Source organism: Mytilus edulis, chromosome 14, assembly GCF_963676685.1.
Source record: "Mytilus edulis chromosome 14, xbMytEdul2.2, whole genome shotgun sequence".
In the NCBI taxonomy this organism is placed as follows: Eukaryota; Metazoa; Mollusca; class Bivalvia; order Mytilida; family Mytilidae; genus Mytilus; species Mytilus edulis.
The window spans coordinates 55,521,121-55,528,764 of record NC_092357.1 but is presented as its reverse complement, the minus strand read 5'-3'; the positions used below and the strand labels follow the sequence as shown (position 1 = coordinate 55,528,764).

Sequence of the window (7,644 nt, the reverse complement as noted above, 5' to 3'; positions counted from 1 at the left end):
TTGCAATAGACTGATAGGTAATGCGGTGACGTAAAGCTTCCAACTAGTCATTTAACAGTCATAGAGCAATAATTCTGATGTTTAATGATAGAAGTCTTGTTTATGATAAGGTGTTTCGACGTAAGTGGCTGTTTAACGACTTTCAAATATTTAGGAATACGTTTCATCGTATTAACTAGCATGAGAACCATTTGTTTAATCTATCTATTGTTATGATTTTTTTTTGTGCAAATCAAAATTAGGAGACCGAAATTACCGAACAAAAAAGCAATCTCTAATTCATTTATAGGTTATACAGCTTAACATGCTTGGTATCAAACGTTTTAAAGTATAACTTTATATCAGTTGTCATATTGGCCGTTTTCTATCCAAAAATATCATTCAGATTTTAAAAAAATAAAAAAAGCTAGTTTTCTTTGCACTTACTCTCTTCTGTTTGTAATAGTCGTGTTTATTGCAGCGGAATATATTAAGTAATTCAACATTTATTTAGTATTCAGTTATTTATAAACACACCCGAATAAATTAGCAGCAGGAAAACTCGGACTTAAACATAGTCGGCCTATCACAAAATCGGACTATAACAAACACGGCCTACAATTATTTATTTGCAGATATATATTGAAAAAAGTTTTGTCCTTTCCAGTACTACAGAAAAGAGTTCACATGTTGTGTTTTTTTATATGGTCGGGTTGTTGTCTCTTTGACACATTCCCAATTTCCATTCTCAATTTTACATAACATTTCATTGCATATAAGAAAATAATCATCACTGGAAGTTAAACATTCAAATTGTCACCCTTATTTAACCTATGTAGAAGCTTAAGTAACCATGTAACCTCAAGTTTCCGAAATATGCTATAGAAAACCCGAAAAAAATAATAATGGTGCTTTGAGGTGTAATACCACCATTGATTTTTCCCTATTAGTCTTTGTTAATTTGTAACTTTTAAAAAAATTGTACAGTATTTACTTTTATTTCGACCAAAGAAATACTTTGCATGTATAAAGTTTAATCCTTTCCAGTGCTACATTGAAAATTTCACACTACATTTCATTGCATATAAGAAAGTAACCATCGCCGGAAGTAAACAACCCAATTTTTACACTGTTATTTACTGGTTACCTGCTTTGGTAACTACGTAGCCTTAACGTTCCAAAATATTTTATAAGACCATCAAATAAAATAAGAATGATGCTTTCAGACACCCAACACACATGTTTATGACTCAGAAAAATTTAAGTGTATTGAATGCAGGGTTAATTGTCTACAACTGTCAAATTCAAGGGAATATTTCTTAGGCCTACTTTCGTATACAACCGGATGTGACGTACCATGATTTGGTTTTACACCTTGAAATACACAAGACTTATGTTTATGACCCAGAAATGTTTTACTGCAATAAAATGTATGATCAATTACCTACAACTGGGGAATATCTTTTTCGACTTATTTTCATATAACACCGGATTTAATAATTTAACGTCATAAACACTCAATGAAGACATGCCTTGAGCAATGGTCCATGCCTTAGTCTGGTTTTTTTTCAAAACACCCATTGGCTCGGACATCCCGTCATTGTGTTATTGGTGCATGATAATTTTTATACTTTTGTCTGCCATTTTGACTAATAAACATTATTTATATGCCTTTTTTTTTTTTTTTTTTTTAACATACTATTAAGACGTGGATATGTACTGATACATCCCGTCCTTGTGTTATTTTTCAATGATAATTTTGGTATTCTTGTCTATCATTTTTTCTTATGTGCTTTGTATTCATGTCTTTTTATGTTTCTTTGATACATATGACGCGTCATTGTGTTATTGTGCTATTGTAAGTTGTGCAGTCTTGCCTTTCAATTTTGCTTATAAGTTTTGTCTAATTGTCTTATGTGATTCTGTTTTACATATTTGTTTGCTTTTATGGATTATAACACAATGGGACTGCTACGCCCCTATTTGTGGCATTTTTAATTAGTATGTGTGTTTGTTTTGTTCACACATCGTTGTCAATATGATGGAATTTGATGTGACTGACACATAAGTGAAAGGTTAAGCTAGCAATAAAACCTGGTTTAATCCATCATTGTGTTCATAAGAAAAGGCCTCTACCAAGTCAGGAGTAAGACAGTTGTTGCCCAATTGTTTGATGTGTTTCAGTTTTTGCAATTGATAAAAAAAAACCTTTCTGTATGAATTTTCAAGAGACTTCAGTAGGTTAGGGTTTTACTTTTTACATTTTATTACTTTTATGAGCATTTATCAAAGTAGGTGAAACATCGAATGAAAAGAAGAGACAAAGCATATCAATGTTAATCAATTGCAACAAGAAAGGAAAGGTGATATCAGTTCGAATATCTCAAGTAAAATATATTTCATCATTGTTTCATTAAATCTGAAATTTCTTCCCTCTGCAATGACTGGCTTATGTCATCCTTATTATTAATTAAAATGATGTAAATTATTTGAAAAGCGAAATCATGTAACTTAGCCGTATTTAGCTCAACATTTTGGAATTTTGGGACCTGAATGCTTATCAATTTTAAACTAGTTTGGCTTTCTAAATATTTTGATCTGAGCGTTACTGATGAGTCATATGGAGACGAAATGCGCGTATGGCGTATCAAATTATAAGCCTGGTATGTGAGTTTTTTTATATTCTTGTTTTAAAAATGATTCACATTTTATATTCTATCATTTACTGGTATATGAATACCTATGTAGCCCAGGTCGCATACTGACGGACCCCTGTATTTTAACAGCCTCATTTGATTTGATAAAAACTTATAGTTTTACACAATTAACATGATTAATCAATTGTGTACGTTTTCTGTTTCTTCTGTTAAAAGAAAACCGGTGTACATTTTTTTTATGGTGATAGAACTCAATTTTATCAAAATTATTAAATAAAACATATTCGACTTTTTGGTTTGATTTGCAGTATAGAATGATTGTAAAACTAAATTGATTTCCATCGGAATACTTTGGGGGTATTTATTACCATCATCTCTTTCATCGGTATTGATGATTGTTCAAAACCAAAGTTCAAACTATTGATATTGAATAAGTAAAATGAAGTATGCTGCATGATAAGTATTTTATTAACTTCTTTCTGGTATGATTTCCACCTTGTGCATGTTGTGTAAGAGAATCATCTACAAAAGAGACACGAATAGAAATTAAAATGAATATACTTCATAAATAAAAATAATTAATAACATTCATTCGTGATATTACAAAATAGCATTTAACATAAACAAATATTTTCAAGGCGTTTAATAAATTGAAAAAAATCAATAAATAATAAATTAATGAAAATTAGTAAATCAGATTGTGTAGTCCCCAACTATATATTTTTGATAATTTTATACAATTTCTACATACTGTAGTTATCTTATAAAACATTTAAATCATTGTAGGCTTTTTGAAAAATTGCTTGAATTTTGAAATTATATATATTATGTCTTGCACTTGAACTGGTTGAAATTAAAAAATTAAAGAGGAGCAACATTCGTACCCATAACTTAAACTCAAATGAAAAGTTCTAACTTTAACATCTTCTTATTACTAATTAATGATGCCAACTGTTCAACACTGTAAAATGTATTCAATATAAATAGTTACGTAAATACTGCATAAGAATCCAATATTTATGATGGTAAATCTTCAAACAAAGCAAGACGACGGGTGCCTAATTTTGAGCAGGATCTGCTTACCTCTCAGGAGCACCTTATATTACTCCGCGGTTTGGCGGGGTACGAGTTGCTTAGTCTTTAGTTTTCTATGTTGTGTTTCATGTACTATTGTTTGTTTGTTGTTCTTTTTTTTGTGTTAGCCATGGCGTTGTCAGTTTATTTCCGACTTATGATTTACAATGCCCCTCTGTTACCTTTTGCCTCTCTTTTATTTTAATAACAAGATGATTATAATTTTACGTTTATGCATTTGGTTAGTAGAAAAGAAAAAAGAAACACTATTATATGGAAGGGCCATGTAGCTCTTGAAGGATACCTTTTAATTGATGTTTTAGTTCTAAATTTTATACGATATTCGATTTGTTGGCACCATCAGGACGACTTGTGCTTCAAAAGCCAATAGATTCCCTAGCATGTCTATTTCTTTTTCTGGTTCGTTTTGCTCAGTCTGCTTCCGAGTTTCATATATGTATTTGAACTTGCATATCATTCATTTGATAAGATAAATTTCACTTACTGAAATGTTTTATAACTGGCACTGAACCCCGTTTTGCGTATAGAAAAATCGGAATAGAAGTGTATGATCATCTTATTGGAAGTGGAATCAAATTCTTTTCCTTCAGTAAGTCCACCTGTTAAATAAGCTAGTAATGCATCTGTTGTAACCTCACCATCATATACCTACTCAAAATAATGTATTCTTAATTTATAATGATATTTCAGTATTTCATCATTCTGACATGTTGATTGAACAAAATATTAATGTAAAACAGAATATCGACATTAATTTTCACTGACATAAATATGGTGCATACAATGAGCTACATATTATCCACTGGACGATAAATAATGTAAAACAGAACATTGATATAGGTTTTTCATTATAGTATTTATGTTGCATAAAACGAAGTACACATTGTCAACTAAGCTGGTTCGCGGCTGACTACTACTACTTGTTCATAGACATCCGGCACAGGCACTTGTCTCAGAATATTTTTCTCCTTCAAATAAGGATTGACATTTGTTTTTGTTTTGTTTTCCCTAATCAAAACGATATCAAAATTTTATGAGAAACATACATACCATGAACAAATAGAATTATTAGCCTAATACACATTTTCATTCAGTTCCATAATCAATTTCAAAGTTTTCCGCATTTTAAGCATTTTGGAGTTATTCCAATATCTAATGTAAAGTCGCGAGAGAGCATGAAGGATGTAAATAGAATAGGAGAATCTGAGTTCTAAAAATAGAAACTCCCGACACATTAGACAGACCTCAAATAACTCTAATTTGGGTTTGTATCACAAAACTATCTTTAAACAATAATTCATATTCAGAGGGAAGCTGATAGTTTTTTTAAAAATATTTTTTAGAATAAATCAATCACTGCGGACTCAGTATTCCCAATCCGTGGTCGGTATACAAAAAAAACACGTTGACCTGCTTCTGAGATCTGCTACGAATGATCCCGACAACAATTATAGTTGTGTCGTATACCATTGTGTAGATAAATTAATTGAGATTTACGGTTAAATAAGTTTAAGTTTTGACAACCGAGAAATCGAAATATGATGGAAATTCAGCAGTGGGTGACATTTAAAAAAAAGTACCTTGTGTTATATTAAGGTATATAAGATTTTTTTCTGAGACAAGTGCCTGTGACATTCGGTGGGATGCGATCTATTGTAGATTCTATTAACGTCAAATCTCGTAAAAATTCCGGTGCAAAATGTTATCCTTCAAAATTGGGCCGTACCGTTTGTTTGAGTGTAGCGTAATACAAGCGGATTCCAGTTTAATAGTCGACTGGCTGTTGCATTGATTACCGCGACTGGTACCACTAAAAGAACAAGACCTGCTTTAATTCAGTTCCAGTGCCTTCGAAATAAACCTATAATTTATAATGGTGCAGGCTTTTTATTTGTTATTTTATGCGTAGGGTTTTGTATACTTTTGTATTTCTTTGCTGCTCTAATTATCTCATCTACAATAATTTTGATTTTGATTGTTCTGCCTTTATTTGTATAAAACAAATTGAAAAGAAAATACAAAATAAGGCAAAACAAGTTTTCTATCAAAGTTAATTATATATATAAGAATCCCCAAATATTTATATGAAAACAATAATATTGCTAGCAAGGCATGCACTGCAAATTAAATTATTTGAATATGTTTATACCTTAACGTAGTCTTGATCTCAGAAACCGTCAGTTGTCCAGTTGTAGTATTGCAATCTTTCAGCATCAATTCCGTCGTCTGTTGAAACCTTTTAGATTTTTCAACAAAACCGTGTTGTTTTTTATAAAGGGACTTTCCATCTATTATATTATGAAACCCCATATGGAAACTAACCATATATGGTAACTAACCATCTGTTTTAGGACACGCTAAATCAAATATGTATAGTCACCACGAGTAGTCCTTTAACAAATCATATCCTTATAAATCTTTAAAAGGTATGATAACAGAATTGACGTGTAAGCGCTGATGATCTAACGTATGTTTGTCTAAAAAGGATTAGCCATTTTCGAAAACATTAACGATGCATTCTTTGTTTAACATTATGAAAAACATCTAAAGCAGAAAAGCCTGATACAGACATTAAACAGATGAGCAGATACTTATCATACATATACATATACATATTTAGATGTCCCGGAGATAGTCTATTTAAATGAAGGCTACAGTAGTATACCTCAGTTCAAAAGATTAAATATTCATGATTGTATGTCAAAACCAATAAGTAAACACTGTATTATTCCCCTTTGCACAGCGCAGTTCATACCTATCGATTTTTTGTTCATGAACTTAGTATAGTATGTACAAATCGTATTACACAAGTTGATATAATTGATAATTGATAAAAAAAAAAAAAAAAAAAAAATGCTTTGTACGTCAAAATTTTTGGCGTTGACATAATAATCCGATCTCAAGGTATTTTAAAGCATTAACACATTTAATACAGCAAGTAATTATTCTCTATGTTTTGAATTAAAACAAAATTCCTTTGAATGTGACTTCATTTGTTTCGGGTTTTTTTCCGTTCTTTATTTTATTCTTTTGGTAATTATCGTATGATCTTGCTGTTTTTAATAACTAAAACAATACTGAGATTGACAACAATGCATATTTGTTGATTGTTGCGATGGCCTAAAGTATATATCTATCATATGCGTTAATTATCGGAAAGTCTTTTCTAAACTAATTTTATTATAATGGCAAATCCTTAGAGACAGTTAGTACTTATTGTTACTTGGGTATTAATATTAGATATAATGGCAGTTTTAATGTCGCCATCACTTCTCTTATGGAAAAAGCAAGGAAAGCATATTTTAAAATAAAGAAAACAACAGGATTAGATTACCCTTGAAACTTCTGGAAAAACTTTTTGATTCCTTAGTAGTCCCTATTCTCCTTTATTGTAGCGAAATCTGGGGGATTATTTGACATTTAAAGACAGTGATGCCTATGAAAAGTTGCATATAAAATTTATTAAAGAAATCTTGGGAGTACACTGTAAGGCCTCCTCGAATGATGCATCTCGTTCCGAACTTGCAAGACTGCCATTGAAAAATAGGACAATGTTATCTAGCATTAAATTCTGGAAACATTTTATCCCTTCAGAAGGAAGTTTAGGTCACCAAATATATAATGCTACAAAAAAAAAGCAACCCATGGGTTAAAAAGTTAAATATTATTATTCAAAACTTAGGTTTATCTTATTTGTCAAATGATAACCTTACTATTAAACCCCTGTATGGTTTTATAAAACAAAGACTAATTGACCAGGGTTTTCAGGAACAACATGCAAATATTTCAGTATCTCCAAAATTAACATTTTTTCAGAGTATTTACAAGATGGGTGAACGGGCAGGTTATGTTGATGCTTTAACAAATAGATCAGATCGATCATCATTATGTAAATTAAGAGTTAGTGCTCATA

At 30.9% G+C, this 7,644-nt stretch overlaps 1 long non-coding RNA gene across 1 annotated transcript; it reads right to left on the bottom strand.

Moving 5' to 3' along the window:
• Nucleotides 1-3,081: 3,081 nt before the first annotated feature.
• Nucleotides 3,082-4,374, bottom strand: LOC139503936 (uncharacterized). The gene is made up of 2 exons (XR_011659228.1): nt 4,216-4,374; nt 3,082-3,158 (listed from the first exon to the last, which is right to left on the bottom strand). It is a non-coding gene; the product is annotated as an uncharacterized lncRNA (long non-coding RNA).
• Nucleotides 4,375-7,644: the final 3,270 nt, after the last annotated feature.